The sequence below is a fragment of the Sarcophilus harrisii genome, chromosome 4 (assembly GCF_902635505.1).
Source record: "Sarcophilus harrisii chromosome 4, mSarHar1.11, whole genome shotgun sequence".
Taxonomy (NCBI): domain Eukaryota; kingdom Metazoa; phylum Chordata; class Mammalia; order Dasyuromorphia; family Dasyuridae; genus Sarcophilus; species Sarcophilus harrisii.
Window position 1 is genome coordinate 83,454,624 of NC_045429.1, and position 19,124 is coordinate 83,473,747.

Genomic DNA, 19,124 nt, shown 5'->3' on the forward strand with positions numbered 1-19,124 from the left:
TGAGATGGATAATTTCAAGTTGATACCATTTACTTTAAAGACACAGAACTAATGCATTCCATAGTCAATAAACATTGGACTAATTATAACCTTCCTCTAGTCACTAACTCACAATGCTATTTTTGGAGAAGTAGAAAGGCTGCTTGGTACCACAGACTTAGCGCTGGATTATCAGTCAGAGGAGCTGAGTTTGAATCAAAGCTCTTGTCAATTGGACCTGAACTGGCCTCAGACTTTTTGTGGCTAGAACCACATAAAGCAGGCTAAAGACAAGAGAGCTTGGAATCAAACAGAAGTTTAATTACAAAGTGAGGAAAAGAAATATAAGCAGGAACCCCAACTCCTGAGAAGGATGGCTTAACAATGCTAGAACAAAGGCAAGATTTACGGTCATATAAAACCACAAATGGGCTGGACCATAACACAGTCATTAATAAGTTTTGAGTAGGAGACTCATGTGTGGACATCCTGGCTTTTAAGGGAAGAGTCTGCAAGTTGATTGTCTCAAATCTTAAAGGTTGTTGAGCCCTGTGGTCTGTCAGGGAAATGTATAAACAGAGTTAGTGTAGCAGAAACAGGAGTCCAGTACATGGTTCAGTTCACTTGGCAGGGACTATGAGCAGGTAAAGTCATAAATCCATCAGCGAACACCTGGTACTGGTCAGAGCAATATATTCTGACAGAGGGTGAGATCATCCAGAGTGCAAAGGACTGTTGTTATGCAAACTAAGGGCATAGCCTGCTTGCTGGATCTTAGTTCTGGGAAACGGGAATTTCCTAATATCTTGACACACTCCTACAACAAATTTTAGATTTGGCAAATTAACTAACTAAGATTTCAATTTCCTCATCTGTGTAATTACAGGTTTCCTTAGATGGTCCCTGAGTCCCTTCCAATGTTTATAACATCTAGTTTCTTGAGTAGTTGTGAGAAAATCAATTTGTAAACTTCAAAGTTAAAAATGTATGAAATAATTACTTTATGAGGTATAGGAAGGAGTGCCTATACTAATAGAAAGAGTTAGTAGCCATCAATTTATTATAATTACACGGTTGCCAGTAAGACTCCTTTGCCCTAAAACCACCTCATTTAAATAAAATTCATGTGCAAGTCATCATGCTTGAAATGTTACTGTTCCTCCTCAAAAATGAAGAAGCAACAATAATAATCTTTCCTCATTTCCATACACACATAGTTTTTTTTTTAACAGTAAGTGAAATTCTCTCAATAAAAGTCTTATATTTCCTAATTAGAGATAAAATATAAATTCTGAATACCAGAGAGAGAGCATCATGTAGTGGAATGAGTGATAAATTTGAAATCAGAAGATATTGTCAAATTTTTCTTTGTATGACATTGAGCTAATATATGTAAAGAGTTTTTCAAATTTTAGCATGCTCAATAAATGTTATCTTTGATTGCTGGATAATTTGCTTAATCTTTTTAGGCTTCAGTTTCCTAATGTTTAAAATGATGGAGTTGGACCAAATAATATTTACAGTCCTTGGATTCATGCTACATGAATTTGAATCTAGGTTCTATCACTAACTACGTATGTAAACTTAGACAAATCATTTAATCTCTATGACCTTTAGTTTGCTTTTCTTTTAAAGGGAGGGATTAAATGGAAAAAAAAAATTAGCTTCTGAGGTACCTAATAAATCTTTATCTGCAATTACAAATTTGTTATCCTATAATATCAAATTAGTCTATAATTCTTTCCAGAAAACAAGGCAGAGATCATATATTAATAGTGACTTTTAGGACAAGGAAGAACATTTAAACACTGCGTAAAAAGAAGAGTATAACAGAAAATAAGAAAGAAGAAGAAATTGAAGGGTGGAGCTGCCAAGATTAAATTTTTTTTCCTAATTCACAATTTTGTGAATCTCGTCTAATGACCCTAAAGGTCAGAATTCAGACATTTCTGGTTCTTTTTGAGCAAACAGACACCAATTTGCTCCAGTCTATCCTCAATGTTCATAGATCTATTCTAATGGACTACTCATAAATTCAGTAACAAAGTGATATTAATCTAACCCCAAACCAAAGAGGAGTGTACCTCTAAAAGCAAATCATGTGTCTAAAAGATGACAGTTCAAGAAGAAATTTAATTTCCTCTCCCTAAGGAACTTTTCTTGGAAAATTTTCTAGATTAAATCACTACATATTACAGTATTGTAAATCCTCATTAGTGAAGGGAGTCTCCGCAGTGGGAGTTCATCATGTTGATAAAATTATGGATTTGGACAAAAAAAAAAGTAAATAAATACTAGGTACTATGGTAAGAATTGGGAATATCAAGACAAAAATGAAGCAGTTTTTTTTAAAGAAGTTTAGGCATTGTTTCAACAAATAAATATGAAATATATATTATAAGAGGCAGTATGGAAAGCAAATTAGCCATAAGTCAGAAAATCCTGGCTATAATCCTACATGTCTGACACATAATAGCTGTGGGTGATCCTGGACAAGTCACAACCTCTTAATACTCTAAATAATTCTCTAAGATAGCAAGTTGCTGAAAAGGTGCCAGCATATATTGATAGATATGGTTTATTTGCCCAAGTATTCTACAAACTAATTAGGCAGAGCTCAGAGAAAATGTAATCAGGTTTCCCAAGGTCACAATGAGCATATCGCCCTTACTAGAAATATATCTATAACTGTAAAAGGACTTAGTGGTAAAGCAAACTGTCTATTAGTAAAGCCTTACTGATAGATTTTTTCTCAACATTTGCATGCTATTATATCCATCATATAAATTAATTGTAAACTCAGCTTTTTCAAAGAATAAACTTCACAGAAACAAATGAATTAAAAATCCAAGAGAGAGCAATGGAAGCAAAATATATTCTCCTTAAATATCACAGAATAGTTCACCTTTGAAATAAAACGTATGTTATTTTTACATAATGTTTTCTCTGTGCTGTTAAGAAAATCCACTGAGATGAAGCATCTCATTTATTGAAGAGTTCACTAAACAACAACAGCATTTACATAGTCATTCATAAGAGTTTTTTAAAAAGCAAAGGCAGAACACATCACCAAATTACCCATAGAAATTTTATGATGTCAATAATTCAAAAATATCACTAGCCTTAGGTTTAGAAAGTCTTAAACATGTATGATTTTCTTTTTAAGCCTACAGCATCATTCACAGTTGGCCACACACTTTTGGCACTAAATGATTCCTAAGGCTTAAAAATGTATAATTTAATAAAAATTACTTGCAACATCAGGACCGTTTGGCATGATTTTAAATATTCAATGTAGAAACATATCTTAACTTGGCTTATTAAATAGTGGATATGCAAGAAGACCTGGGTTCTGGTCATTATCTTTGACTGTGGCTATGAACTTAATCTTTCAGCACTTCAAGAAACTCTCTGAGACCATAGTTACATATCATTTGCAGGTCTGTTTAGTTGGACAGAAAAAAGAAAGTGGAAGAAAGAATAAAGAAGAGAAGGAGGAGAGAGCAAAAATAGTTGCACATATTCTCCATTGTGTCAATTTCTGAACTCAAAAGTAAGGACCACAAAATGGGTTCATGATCTAGGCATAAAGAATGATATTATAAATAAATTAGAAGAACATAAAATAGTTTACCTCTCAGACCTGTGGAGGAGAAAGTGACTGTAGAAGAACTAGAGATTATTATTGATCACAAAATAGATAATTTTGATTATATTAAGTTAAAATTTGTACAAAAAACTAATGCAGACAAAATTAGAAAGGAAGCAATAAACTAGGAAAACATTTTTACATTCAAAGATTCTGATAAAGGCCTCATTTCCAAAGTATATAGAGAATTGATTCAAACTTATAAATCAAGCCATTCTCCAATTGATAAATGGTCAAAGGGTATGAACAAACAATTTTCAGATGAAGAAATTGAAACTATTTCTAGTCATATAAAAAGTTGCTCCAAATCACTATTGATCAGAGAAATGCAAATTAAGACAACTCTGAGGTACCACTACACACTTCTCAGATTGGCTAAGATGACAAGAAAAGATAATGATGAATGTTGGAGGGGATGCAGGAAAACTGGGACACTGATACATTGTTAGTAGAGTTGTGAACGAATCCAACCATTCTGGAGAGCAATTTGGAATTATGCTCAAAAGAGTTATCAAATTGTGCATACCCTTTGATCCAGCAGTATTTCTACTGGGCTTATATCCCAAAGAGATCTTAAAGGAGGAAAAGGGACCCACATGTGCAAAAATGTTTGTGACAGCCTTTTTTGTAGTGGCCAAAAATTGGAAATTGAATGGATGCCCATCAATTGGGAAATGGCTGAATAAATTGTGACATATAGAATGTGATGGAATATTATTGTTTTTCAAGAAGTGCCCAGCAGGATGATTTCAGGGAGACCTGGAGAGACTTATATGAACTGATGCTGAGAGTAATGAGCGGAACCAGGAGATCATTATAACAGCAACAACAAGATTATACAATGATCAATTCTGATGGATGTGGCTCTCTTCAACAATGAGTTGATTCAAACCAGTTCCAATTGTTCAGTAATGAAGAAAGCTATCTACACTCGGAGAGAGAACCATGGGAAATGAATGTAGATCACAACATAGCATTTTCACTCTTCTCTTTCTGTTATTGTTTGCTTACATTTTTGTTTTCCCTCTCAGGTTTTTTTTTTCTTTCTAGATCCAATTTTTCTTGTGCAGCAAGATAATTTGATTCAACATATATTTTAACATATTTAACATGTATTAGACTCATCTGGGGTGGGGGGCAGAGGAGGGGAAAATTTGGAACAGAAAATTTTGCAAGTGTCAATGTTGAAAAAATTACCCATGCATATGCTTTGTAAATAAAAAGCTATAAAAAAGAAACTGAGGACTATCTCTTATTAATTTTTGTATACTCCAAAGTACTTAGCAGATGCTCAAAAAATAAGATGAAGTAAGCTAAATTTAGTGAACAGCCTTATATTAAAGGAGGGAAAGACCAGAAAGTTTTCAAGAAGCTGATAAACTTACTGATAAAAACCATTAATGAAGAAATTTATTCCCCTGTCACTGGAATATGAACTTTATCTCTGGGACCCTGACCTCTAATAAGTGAACTTTCACCTTATCATGCCATTTCCATGGCAATCTGCTGAGCCTTTCCTCTACCCATTCTCAGATTTCTTTTTTGTGTTGTCTCCCACTATTACAATATTAGTTCCTTTAGAATAGAGACTGTCTTTGTTTTTTTTAACATTTCCAGCACTTAACACAGTACATAACCCATGCTTAGTGCTTAAAGAATGATTTTTCATTCATTTCTTCATTCATTCTTCAATCATTGACCAACCAAAAATGCAAACATGGTATGGTAGATAGAATTCTGGAATTTCAGTGAGACAGCCCTGTATTTCCAATTGGAGCTCTTACATTTGTTAGCTATTTGACCACAACCACTAGTTCATTTTACTTCTTTGTCCTCCAGCTTCTTCATCTGTAAACAGGAGGGAGGGAGGAAGGGAGGGAAGAAGGGAGGGAAAGAGAAAGAGAGAAAGGGAGAGGGGAAGAGAGAGAAGAGAGAGAAAGAGAGAGAGAGAGAGAGAGAGAGAGAGAGAGAGAGAGAGGGAGAGAGAGAAGAGGAGAGAGCATTAATTAATATCTACAATACATCCTGTGAAAGATTTTAAGGATCAAAATTTTGTAAGTTTTCAAGTTCTATATGAATAGCTAATAATAAAAAAGATCTATAAACAAAAAAATTCATTTCTCCAATATCTCAAATAACCCAAACCATCTTTATAAGATGACTTGTAAAATGCAGTTATTTGACCAGCATTTGTCAAATGCCAACAGTGAAGACAACATTATTCTAGTATAGACAAGGTTCCCTAAGAAGTGTGAAGGGAAAAGAAGTAGCGTGAGTGAGTATGGCATTGCATCTTTATAAGACTCCATTTTCAACTGTTTTTTATATTAAAATATAAAAACATACTTTCAACAAAAGATTAATCACAGCAGAGTTGAAAGGATGAAAATAGCACCTTTGTAGACATATGACTACTAGTGGTATATACTGTGTTTAAGAGAAGGATATGACAATTTTGCAAAAATAAAAAAAGTAGAGAGACTAGATTTCTTTCAGGAAAAGGGAAATTGGAAATGGTGAGGAATATATGACACATATGAAAGCATTCATTTTATTAGGGTAACAACTTGCACACCCTATTAGGCATTTGCTCTCCATTCAATCTACATTAGAAATACTGATGAAAAACTAGCTGCAATGTATTACACCTCACATAACAATGTGACATTTAAATAGATTCAAACCAATTCCATTTTTCTCTTCTGGACTTTCAGTTTCCAGTAGGTTCACATTTATTTTTCTTTATAGGGGAGAAGTTTTAAGAAAAATGTAAGAATTTAATAGATGGAGAGCACTAAATTGTATTCTTGTTTCTGCCTGTATTTGCCCACTATTATCATCATAGTCTCCATTTATTTAGATAAGAAGCCATTTTAGCATAAGAAAAATTGGTAGGTTTGAAGAAAAATGAGTCATTATCATTTTTCTTTAATCACAGGATATTATAAAACTAAGCATGTTAAGTGGATAAGGAAACAAAGTGTTAAAAGTTTTCTGTTCAGTACAAATATGTTATTTTTTGCTATTACTATTTCTATTTATGAGGAAACTGAGGTAGAGATTAAGTGATTCAGATTCACCTACTTAGGTAATATCTGAAGTTACTTTTGAAATCAGGTTTTCTGACTCCAAGACCAATTTTCTATATGCTGTCCCACCTATCTGTCTCAATTACTATTATTATTGCTATTAACATTGAACGTATCTAAGGAAGAACTTGCTACCTCCAGAAGCAAACTATTACACTCTTGAATAATAAACCCAACTTTAAAAAAAACAAAGGACTTATAATAATTCAATAAGCACTTAATGAGAATCTAATATATGTCAGGTTAGGCTCTGAGAATTCAAAAATAAAAACAGAAGCAATCCTTTCCCTTAAAGAACTTGTATTTATTTTTTTTAATTTTATAAAAAGTTAAATATTTTATTTTTCCAATTACATGTAAAAACAATTTTAACTTTTTTTCTTCCCCTCGAGGCAAGCAATTTGATATAGATTATACATATATAATATATACATGTATATATACAAAGCATATTTCCATATCAGTCATGTTATGAAAGAAAACACAAACAAAAAAAAAAAGAAAAGAAAGAAAAAAGAAAGTTTTCAAAAGAAGTATGCTTTGATCTGCATTTAGACTCCAACAATTCTTTCTCTGGAAGTAGATAACATTTTTTATTTTAAGTCCTTCAGAATTGTCTTGAATCATTGTATTGATGAGAATAGTAGTTATTCACACCTGATTGTGGTATAGTATTGCTATTACTTTGTACAATTCTAGTTGTGCTCATTTCACTTTGCATCATCAGTCCATATAAGTCTTTTAAGGTATTTCTGAAAACATCCTGCTTGACATTTCTTCCCCTTCTCATTTAATAATATTTTGTTTTTTCCAATTACATTTAAAGATAATTTTCAACAATCATTATTATAAAATTTTGAGATCCATTTTTCTCCCTCCTTCCCTTACCTCCTCCTCCTCACCAAGGCAGCAGGCAATCTGATATAAGCTATACATGTACAATCCCTTTAAACAAATATCCATATTACTCATGTTATAATAGAAAACAAAACAAAAACTACAAGAAACAAAAACAAAACCATAAAAAGTGAAAATAGTATTTTTTGATCTGCCTTCAGTTTTTATAGTTCTTTCTTTGGAATAAAAGTACCATTCTGGATTTTCCATCTCAAATCTATTGGAATTCTTTGGATCACTGTATTGCTGAGAAGAGCTAAGTCTTTGAAAGTTGATCATCTCACAATTTTGCTGTTACTATGTACAATGTTCTCCTGGCTCTGCTCATTTAATTCAACATCAATTCATGTAAGTCTTTCCAGGTTTTTCTAACAATCACCTACTCATCATTTCTAATAACACACTACTATTTCATCACATTCATGTATTACAATTTGTTCATATAATTCCCAATTAACAGGCATCCCTTTAATTTCCAATTGCTCATCACTACAAAATGAGCTGCTATAAATATTTTTGTAATGTGAATCCCATTTTTTATCATCTATTTCAGAGACAGATCTAGTAGATATATTGTTGGATCAAATGGTATGCACAATTTGCCCTTTGAGTATAGAAGAATTTACATTTTAGAAGGTGAGAAGGGACAACATGTATGCAGATAAAGATATTAGAAATATGTAAAAATATACTTGTGGGGGGTCTGGGAAGATCAAGAGAGGTCTCTCTAAAACACCCATATAATCTCTGAAACAAAAAAACTTTAAGTTGTGTGAGAGACCGTTTATCCAACCTGTGTCTATTAAAAAAAAAAAAAAAAAAAAAAAAAAAAAAAAAAAAAAACTTCCTCTGGTTGGGGGCCTCTGAGCTGAATTTTGAATAAAGAAAATAATTCTAGGAAGCAAAGTTGAGGATAGAGAATATTCTATGCTTGGAAATCATCTTATACAAAGACACTTAGGAGATGGCTATACCATGAATGGGAACAGTAAAGTAGTATTTTTGAGGGGTAATAATTTAAGATCAGTCTGGGAATATTGGTTGAAGTCATAATATAAAAGACTTTAAATGTTTTAAACATTTTCATTTTATCCAAAAGGCAAGAGAAAACCATTGAAGATCCTTGAGCAAGAGGAAGGCATATACTTTAGTGAAGGTAATTTTACAGTTATAAGGATGACACTGTAAATTGCTGTGGGGAGAAACTGGTTTCAGAGAAATCAATTAGAGATCTGTTTCAATATTCTGGGTAATAAAGCTTGGAGGAGGATGACATTTGCATGTGTAAAAAGGAAGCAGATAGGTCTGACACACATATAGAGGGAGAATCAAGAGTTCTTGGGAAATGTTTAGATGGAGATATCAAGCCTTAGTTTATTACTCTGCAAATTTCCATTAACTTTTCCTAATTCTGCCTTTTGACATAAAGGAGAAATCTATTCCATATAATTGCTTTTTAAAGAATACTTAAAGATAGGTTCACTGTCAGCTGATTCCAAGAATTTTCTTCTCTAGACTAAATATCCCCAGTTCCCTTAGCAATCCTTGTTTAACATACAAACTCTTTGAATTAACTCATTCTCTTCATTTGTGAATTGAGATGGTAAATATGTACTCTCCCATATCTACAGTACAAAGAAAATCCATCTAAGTTAATAAATCACTTAGAAATTGGGAAAGGATTCCTTTTGGCTATCTCCATTGAAGACTTGTACTTATCATTCTACTATTGACATATCATGCTTTGATCCACAGATGTCCTTCTTTATCAATACTTGTTCCATTGAAGGCGAAATAGATTCTTTATACAATACCTGAAATTTAAAAACTTCAGTTACTCTATATAATAATTTACCTTTAAAGTGCCTTTTATATCTGAATCTAAAAAGATGATTCACCAAAAGAGACCAGTACAACCTTAATAACTACCTTTTCAGCAAGATCTTTCAATCTTCTTTCAATATGTAGGTAATAGAGCTAATTTTAAATGCTGTGATGCCATCTGGTGGCAATTCCTCATAGTACAAACATCATTAAATGTTTCCCACTATAGATGCACTCCAAAAATTAAAATTAAAAAAGACATATTCATATCCTTTGCTTCTTAAATCTATTTGATCTCTAAATAATAAGTAGTTTAGTAAATTTCTGTGTAAGAGTCTATCTTAGAAAGCTGCAAAATTAAATTCTTTTTTTTCATTTCATTTTTTTTTTATTTTTATTTTATTTAATAGCCTTTTATTTACAGGTTATATGTTGGGTAACTTTACAGCATTAACAATTGCCAAACCTCTTGATCCAATTTTTCACCTCTTACCCCACCCTCCCCCAGATGGCAGGATGACCAGTAGATGTTAAATATATTTAAATATAAATTAGACACACAATAAGTATACATGACCAAACCTTAAGCAAAATTAAATTCTTAACTAAAGAGGAAGTATTTAGGATTAAGCAAAATAGATTATTGCTCTAGCTTGTGCCATTATTTTGTTAAAATAGGTGGCCATTTCATCCAATTACTCCTATCACACTGTTGTGAAAAGATTAGGGAATAGATAATAAAGTCATTATTTTATGAGAGCAAAAAAGTCTGTGATATCCCAAAAAATACAGTCCCTTGCCTCCAAGGTTTTAGTCCTTAAAAACATTCCTCTGAGTCCAGCCCTCTTTCTGAAGGAGCACTAGATAATGAGCCTTTAGCAAGCAGACTGCATGGACTCTGAGCTATACTTTACTAAATGATTTCACTATGGGCTAAACAGCTGCATAATGTTAAGGAAGCTTCATGATGAATGGATGGGATTTGCAAAAACGTCCCAAAGGGACCTACTTAACACTGAAGCAGGTTTGATGAATGCACTTGGTAAGCAATCGTATGTAACAGACCATGAATAGCCACTGAATAATGCATGGTCCTTCCTATGTTTGGAAGATATAACATGAATATGAATACAATTATGAATTCTCTTTGCTATACTGGGATTATCTGACATTTATCTCAGAGATGAACAAAAAAATCCTAGAAATTATCACTATCATAAATAAATCTTATCTTATATGTATCTTATCTTATCTTATATGTAGTACCACTAGTAAGAAATAGCCTTTTACTTTTTTTTTTCTTGTCTACATCCCCCAGGGAAATATCAACTGATGGAAGAAAAAAAGAAGCCATATCTGTGACTGATTATTCTAGCATTGGATTTTCTGTTCCTGACCTCTATGGTGGCCCAGGTCATACAATTTAAACATAGTATTAAAAGAATGCCAGGCAACCTGACATCAGAGATAGAGGGCAAGTTTCGAAGTCAAGAAGAATCGGAATAAGCCTTGTCTCTGACAAACCCTGTGTGACTTAAGCAAGTCATTTAAACTTTCATTATCCTAAGTAGAATTCTAACATTACCTGTGCCTATCCGCACAAATGAAGGAGGTTTCCATACCAGGAGTTCCTTCTGCTATTGAAATCACAGATCTAGATAGAGAAATAAAAACATGTGTGTGTGTGTGTGTGTGTGTGTGTGTGTATGTATCACGTCTACATGTTATACTGTGCATATGATTACAAAAGTACAAAAGACTGATATCAAGGACAGGTAATAAATGTTTTATCAGAACATAATAAATATTTTTTGAAATTTTGAAATATATATATCATAAATATATATGAAAGACCACCTATTCTTCCAAACTGTTTGAGGAAATGGCACTCATTATATATATATATATATATATATATATATATATATATATATATATATGCAATGCATTTTTCAAATTATATTGCATTATGTTTATTTGCAGAACAGCATAACATAGTAACTTGAAAGAAGAAACAAAGGCAGAAACACATACAGAGATATAGAGACAGAGAGAAATCCAATAGATATGGGCAAGATGCAAAAGCCCATACACTGACACATCAGTGGGTAATGAGATCATCTCTATCAGTACATTCCACAAAACTCATACGTTCTTATCCTAGGCAATTCTTGCTTATGTTTCCCACAAATCTTCCAACATGAATATATCCAACATATTGAGCACCTTCATTTAGATCTCTTCATTTTGTATTCTTTGGACATTGTAACTTTTTTCTGTACATTTATATCTCTATTATCTTTTAAATCTTTTTTTTTTTTACATTTTAAATTATCTTTTAAATGTCTTCTCTTGTGCCCTTTTTCATTGCTGATATTCCACATCCTATTCAAGCTCAGCTGAGAATTCTCTACTGTCCTTTGTACTTTAATCCTTCAGACTGGTATATTATATAACTCAGTCACATTCAAATCTTTAGAAGAAAAATAGACCCTTGTTTAAGAAAAGAAAAATGTGAGATCATTAAAAATATTTTTCATTTTTTCAAAGGCAATACAGTAAGGTCTCCTCTTTTTATTCAATTCTAAACCCAGTTCATCATCCATCCAGAATATCTGTACAAAATACAATCAAGACAGACCATCCTTATAGGCTCTGCATCCAACTACCTATCATATCTTGGGAAAAAAAGTCATTCTTTATCTCCTTTTTCCCCTACATGGATAGTTGGTTGAACTCTAGGGAAGGATCATAATTTTGAGTTAGTAGACTCTGCTATGTTCCAAAGACTAATGTAATTAGGACAATATCAAATCCCTCTTCAATTTAGACTCATAATCAAAGTAGGTGAAAATTTGAAGGGGCCTCCAGTCCAACCCACAGTCTAAAAAGAATCCCTCCTATAATGTAATCAACAAGAATGCATCCATTCTTCCCTGAAAAACTTCCAAGGAAAGGAAGTCCATCACTTACTGAGGTAGCCCATTCGACTTTTCAACAATTCTAATTGCAAGGAACTTTTTCTGCCTGATATAAGCCTAAATTTGCTTCCTTTGCAGCTTCTTCCTATTTTATTCAGTTCTGCTTTTCTAGGCCACACAGAAGTCCAATTCCTCAACCACATGACAAGATTTCAGATACTTTTACATAATTATCATGCTCCCCATGAATCTTTTTATTTCTTTTTTCCAAATCAAATTCATGATTTTACATTCATCCATGAATTAAGAAGATCTTTCACTTGATTACAAAACTTTACACATTGATGGAGTATAAATAGAAAACAAATATTCTGAATATGATTTGGGGGTTTTCATTGACAAATTTAATGAGTGATCAGTTTAATATGACAACCAAAATATTAATGCAACCTTAGATTTCAATGAGACATATTTTCTAGTAATATTGAGTTAATACCAATCCTTCTATTCTTTGATCTTGCTAGCATTACTATAGAATAATAATTTGTTTTAAGAATGTTTTAAGATATGTTTTAAGAAAGATATTTTAGTTTGGAGAAGAAAATGAGTATGGTAAAGGATATTGAGGCTATGACATATAGAGATCAATTGAAGGAACAGAAAATACTTAATATAGAGAGAAGACAAGGATACCATAACTGCCCTCAGATATTTAAAAATCTATCATATGATGAAAAATATGCTTGTTCCATTTCACCCAAAAGAATATAATAAGAAACAATGAATGGATGATGCAATTAGAGAAATTTTGATTTGATATTGGGTAACAATTAGTAATATCCAAAAGAGGAAGGGCATTCATCAAGAGATGGTGAATTCCTCCCTTGGAGGAATTGAAACAGAAGCTGACCAAGTACTTGTTCACTGTTTTAAATAGGGATTTCTTTAACACAATGTCCCCCTATTTCTGTATAGATATGAGTTAAGAATGGGTTTCACATTTATTCTAAAAATGATGGTGGAAGGAATTAGTGATGTTCTTTAGAGGAGAATCACAGAATCTGAGAATTGGAAGGAATATCAGTACCCATCTAGTAAAATGCATCAGGAAAGCAGGAGTTGACAAATGATAGTTTGCTATCTGTTTTGGTACAATCTCTGAACCAAGATTGGTTTTTGCAATGATGTAAATTGTCACTGGGGACTAAACATCCCCAGATCTTTCAACAAACTCTCACATGGTATGGATTCAAGGTTTGTCTGCACTGAGCTAGGTACTCTCTAGCTTATTAAGATCCTTCTATCTAAAACTAACCACAATCCTACAAATGAAATCTGACCACGGTATAGTAGCAGAAGGAATATCATTGTAATTCCAACAAGCTTTGCCTCTATTAATCCAGCTCCAAATTGTACAAGATTTTTGTCTATCACAACATATTACTGGTGCACAACAAACATGGAATCTACTAAAATCCTAGATCATTATTTTCATTGAACCATATTTTCCTCATTCATAGCAGAGTACCTTATTTTTACATCCAAACATAAGATTGCATTTATCAAGATTTTTCATTTGGACTCTATCATCCATAATGTTAGTTAATCTTTTACCCTTTCCTTTCCCAAGCAAAGCCCTCTACTTGCATGAATGATCAGACTATGAACTCCTTGAGAGCAGGAACTGTCTTTTATTTTTCTATCCTACGCTAGCACAAAGTGCTTGATTATGAGTGCTCAATAAAAATTTGTTGACTAGCCATCTCAGCTTTATGATGTGCAAATATGATGAGGATGCCATCTGTTCAGTCTTTAGACTTCACTATGAAACAGGTTGTTGTTGTTTAGTCATGTCTGACATTTTGTGATGACATTCAGGATTTTCTTGGCAAAGATTCTAATACTTTTTAATTTCCTTCCTGGAGTAAATACTCCATTTTACAAATTAGGAAACTAAGGCAAACAGAATTAAGTGACTTGGCTAGAGACACAGAAAATTAATGTGTCTCAGGTCAGATTTGACTTAAGGTCCTCCTTGTGAGGGATGTAGAAGACCCTTACCCAAAATGACCACTCAGAGATCATTCAGTAAAAAGCAGAAAAGTTGTTTATTAAAACCTCTGGAGGATGAGCCATCCTATCACCATATAAGAAAGAGAAAGCTCGTGGTAGGAGGACTAAAGAAGTAATAAAGATACATAGCTTTTATACAAGAGATTACATCACAAGTAAGAGAACAATGAGAAGGGGAGGGGAAGGCATCTAATTGGTTGTTGCTATTTGGAGAGATTGGAATGGAAGGTTTCTGTTTCCCCAAAATCTCCTGATTTCTAGGAAACAGAAAATCAGCCCTTCAGGCTTAATCAAGCAGATACTGGTCCAGCTAATAGATTAAATACTGATAAATGTCAATACTGATAAATGTCATCAGCTCAGGTTAAGTAAATATGTTTATAGCTGGCCAAGGCTCAAGTAAATATGAGCCTGCACATATTATACAGGTCACAGAGGAAACACAGAAATAATGAAAATAAAATACAGAAAAAAAATTCATACATTCCTGTAAGTTCTTCACCTTATCTCCCTTTATTTTACACCTCCTGATTCCAGACTTAGAGCTCTATTCACTTCATCACTCAATTGCCCTAATTTGATACCAATAATCAGTAAAAAGCAATTTTTTTCCATTGTTTCAACTTTTTAAAAAGCTTGTTTGCTTAGTCTATTAGATTATAAATTACCTGGGGGCAAAGACTAGGGTTTAACTGCCATCATGTCATTCTCCTGATCAAATACCCCAATGATTCCCTTTTAATGTCTAAACTATTTTTTTTGACTAATCAGGATCTTTTACACTTTGATTCTAACTATCTTTTTTATCTTTTGCTTTAATTTTAGCTTTTGTCAGCTCTCAGCTTAAACTAATCTGATTAACTGTCTCCAAACATACCATTTACTCTCTCTCCATACTTCTACTATTCTTTCTCTAGTAAAAGGTCCATCATCCTTTATTTTCCCTACTTACATTCTACTCAGTTTTGGCTTTCAGGGGTAAAGCCAAGATGTCAGAATAAAGTCAGGAAGCTACTTGAGCTCCCGCAGTTTCCCTCAAAAACCACATGAAAGCAAGCCTCTGGACATAGTCTGAGAGAATGAAACCAATCTCCAGCTCAAGATGGACTGAAAAAACTTCAATGAAAAGACTTCAAGTCTCATAGAGATGAAAAGGTGTTTAGCCCAGGTCAGATAGACTGGGAAAGTCAGTGAGACATTCTTAAAAGCAGCAGTCATCAAAGCAATATGGTATTGGCTAAGGAATACAGTGGTGAATCAGTAGAATAGATTGGATACATATGATACAATAATCAAGACATATAGTAATCTAATATTTGATAAACCCCCAAACTCCAGCTTCAGGAACAAAAATTCACTATTTGACAAAAATTGCTAGGAAAACTGGAAAATAATGTCAAAAACTCAGCATAGATCTATATCTCACATCCTATACCGAAATTAAATCAAAATAGATAGGCATAAAGAACGATGCCATAAACAAACTAGAAGAACAAAGGATAATTTACCTAGCAGATCTTTGGAGAAGGAAGGAATTTATGACCAAAGAAGAACTAGAGAACATAATGAAAAGTTAAATAGACAACTTTGATTACATTAAACTAAAAAGTTTTTTGCCCAAACAAAATCATCAAAACAAGATTAAAAGGAAAATACAAAGCTGAGGGAAAAAATCTTTACAACCAGTATTTCTGATAAAGATCTCATTTCTAAAATATATAAATAACTGTGTGAAAATTATAATAATACAAGTCATTTTTCAACTGATAAATGATCAAAGATTGTGAAGAAACAATTTTCAGATCAAGAAATTAAAGCCATCTGTAGTCATATGAAGAAATGCTCTAAATCACTACTGATGAGAAAAATACAAATTAAAACAATCTGAGGTACCACCCCACATATCTCAGTTTGGTTAAGATGACAGGAAAAGATAATGATAAATCTTGGAGGGGATGTGAGTAAACTGGGACACTGATGTGTAGAGGGCTGGAACTCTGAAAAGGTGTACTTAAGATTCAATATAGTTGATGAGATAATCATTCTCTAGCTTGATGTATTCACTCTAGTCAAGTACATCTACTTAAGGTAATAGGATGATGTGATGACTTTCCTGACAATTTGTCACAGTCTCAGTGTGTTGTAACAAACATGAATTATAATGCAAGTAGTAATATAACAAACAATATGAATCAGCATAGTATTGTAAAAGATTTCCATAAATCCTAGAAGGAGGGTATATAAATAACAATCACACATACACCTCCTTCAGTAGCCAAGAGATAGTCCAAAACCAATTTATTGTCCATTGTTTCATGTGTCAGGGAATCCAATGATTCCTGAAGGTTTTCCAGTCCTGCAACAGTCTCATCATGTCTCAGAGAATCCAATGATTCCTGCGGGTTTTGAAGTCCTGCATCAGTCTTATTAACAATTTTTGATGTCCATGAGTCAATTGCCATAACTTCCATGTTCTTTCAGTGGTGGGCACAGTCAGCGATAGAACCACCTGATGTTTCTTAGGTCTTCTTCATTTCAAGGGTCTTTTCTATCTTTCTCCAATGGATAAGGCAAATATAGCATGCTGGCACCTATCTGATTCCTTCTCCATCTGTAGAGATACAAGCAAACCCTCTTCCCCAAGCAGTTAACCTATCTGGTTCCTTCCATTTACCACTTTCTTGATCTTTCCACATCACCTGGAGATTATCTAAAGATAGTGGAGCTGCTCGCACTGGACACTGCCCTTCTGATGGGTTATAAAATCTATCTGCCAGAGCCAGTTCATCTTAATCAAAAATCAAAAAGATAATTGCATAAAGAGCTAGGGTTAGAGTTACCTGTGGATTTTTTTTTTTCTGACCATACATAGTTTTTATGGTGAAAAAGAAGAGCAGATTTCAAACCCTGAGGAGATTAAAAGCAGATTGTCTTCAGATAAAGCTCAAAGTTTGATATAAAATGGTCCCCATCACACAAGGCTCTCCTACAAGAAATTATAAAAGATCTTAAAAGAGAGCTAGAAGAAAAATGGGGAAAGGAAATGGAAACTTTACAAGAGGTTTTGGAAAAAAAAAACACAGAAATTATCTGAATAAAAACATGTTTGTTATACAACACTGAGACTGCACCAGCTGTGGGGGGAGTCATCACTACTAGCCTGTATTATATTACTATGTGCTTGTGTAATACTTCCCATGCTGAATGGATTTATGTATACCTGTTTCAAGTTCAGCCCAGAGGAAACCCACTAACAATATCTGGTTTGACTCCCCATTTCCCTTTTGGTATTTTCACCTCCCTTCCTGAGGAGTCAGGGAGGGCATGATCACCTCCTTTTTGGGTTTCTCACCTTCTTGAGCAGTCAGAGAGGGCATGACCATTTGTGTCTTAAAACAAAAGAAAGTGGGAGATGTAGAGGGCTGGAATAATTGCAGAGGACTGGAACTCTGAAGAGGTGTACTTAGATTCAGTATAGTTGATGAGATAATAATTCTGTAGCTATTGTTCTCTATTCTCTAGTCAAATACATATACTTAAGGTGATAAGGTGATGTGATGGCTCTCCTGACAAGTTGGCACATGCTCAAGTGTGATTGGGCATTCTCTGTGAGAAGTAGTGCTGTGATTGTACTGGAGTATTTAAAGGAGTCACAGAGGACCCTTGCTCTCTCTCTTCAGGATCCAGACTCCAGAGTCCAGACTCCATCTTTCACCAGTCACATGTCTGCTTTCCTGCCTTCTTCACTTCATTCCCCCCTAGCCCAAGGCCTCAGGCTGATCCCAAGGCCCACTAGAGAGCTAGCCCGGACATTACACTAATGCATTGTTGGTGGAGTTGTGAAATCATTCTGGAAAGCAATTTGGATCTATGCCCAAAGGGCTTTAAAACTACACACCCTTTCACCCAGCAGTGCCATTTTGGGTCTGTGTTCCAAGGAAATTATAAAAGATGGAAAAGGACCCACATGTGCAAAAATATTTGTAGCAGTTCTTTTTGTAGTAGCAAAGAATTAGAAAATGACAAGATGCCCATCAATTAGGGAATGGATGAACGAGTTATGATATATGAAGATAATGAAATATTATTGTTCTATATAAAATGATAAACAAGCTGATGTTAGAAAGGCCTGAAAAGATTTACAGGAACTGATGCTGAGCAAAACAAGCATTACCAGGAATACACTGCACACAATAACAGTAAGAATGTATGATGATCAAGTATGAAATTTTTGGTTCTTGTCAGTGATTCAGTGATACAAAGCAATTCCAATAGATTTGGACAGAAAAGGCCATTTGCTTTCAGAAAAAGAACTGTGGAGATTGAATATAATCAGCATATGCTAATGTTCACTTCTTTTTTTTTTTTCTCTTCCCCACAGTCTTTCCCTTTTGCTCTGATTTTTCTCTCCCAACATGATTCCCAAAACAATGTGTATTTAAAATAAATAAATAAATTCTATCTATCCTTCAAGGCACAGTTGAAATCACAACTTTTCTATAAAACTTGTCTGACCATAAATTCGGCCAAGGAGTGTCCTGTTCCAGGAATCCTCCAGCCATTATCTCAGATATTTTTTGTACAGGCCCCAATTACTGATCCATTTGCTCTCATACACTACCCCTTCTTTTAGCTAGTTAGTTCTCCCTCAGGACTCACTGAGAAAGAAGATGAAGAATCACAATTAGTTTC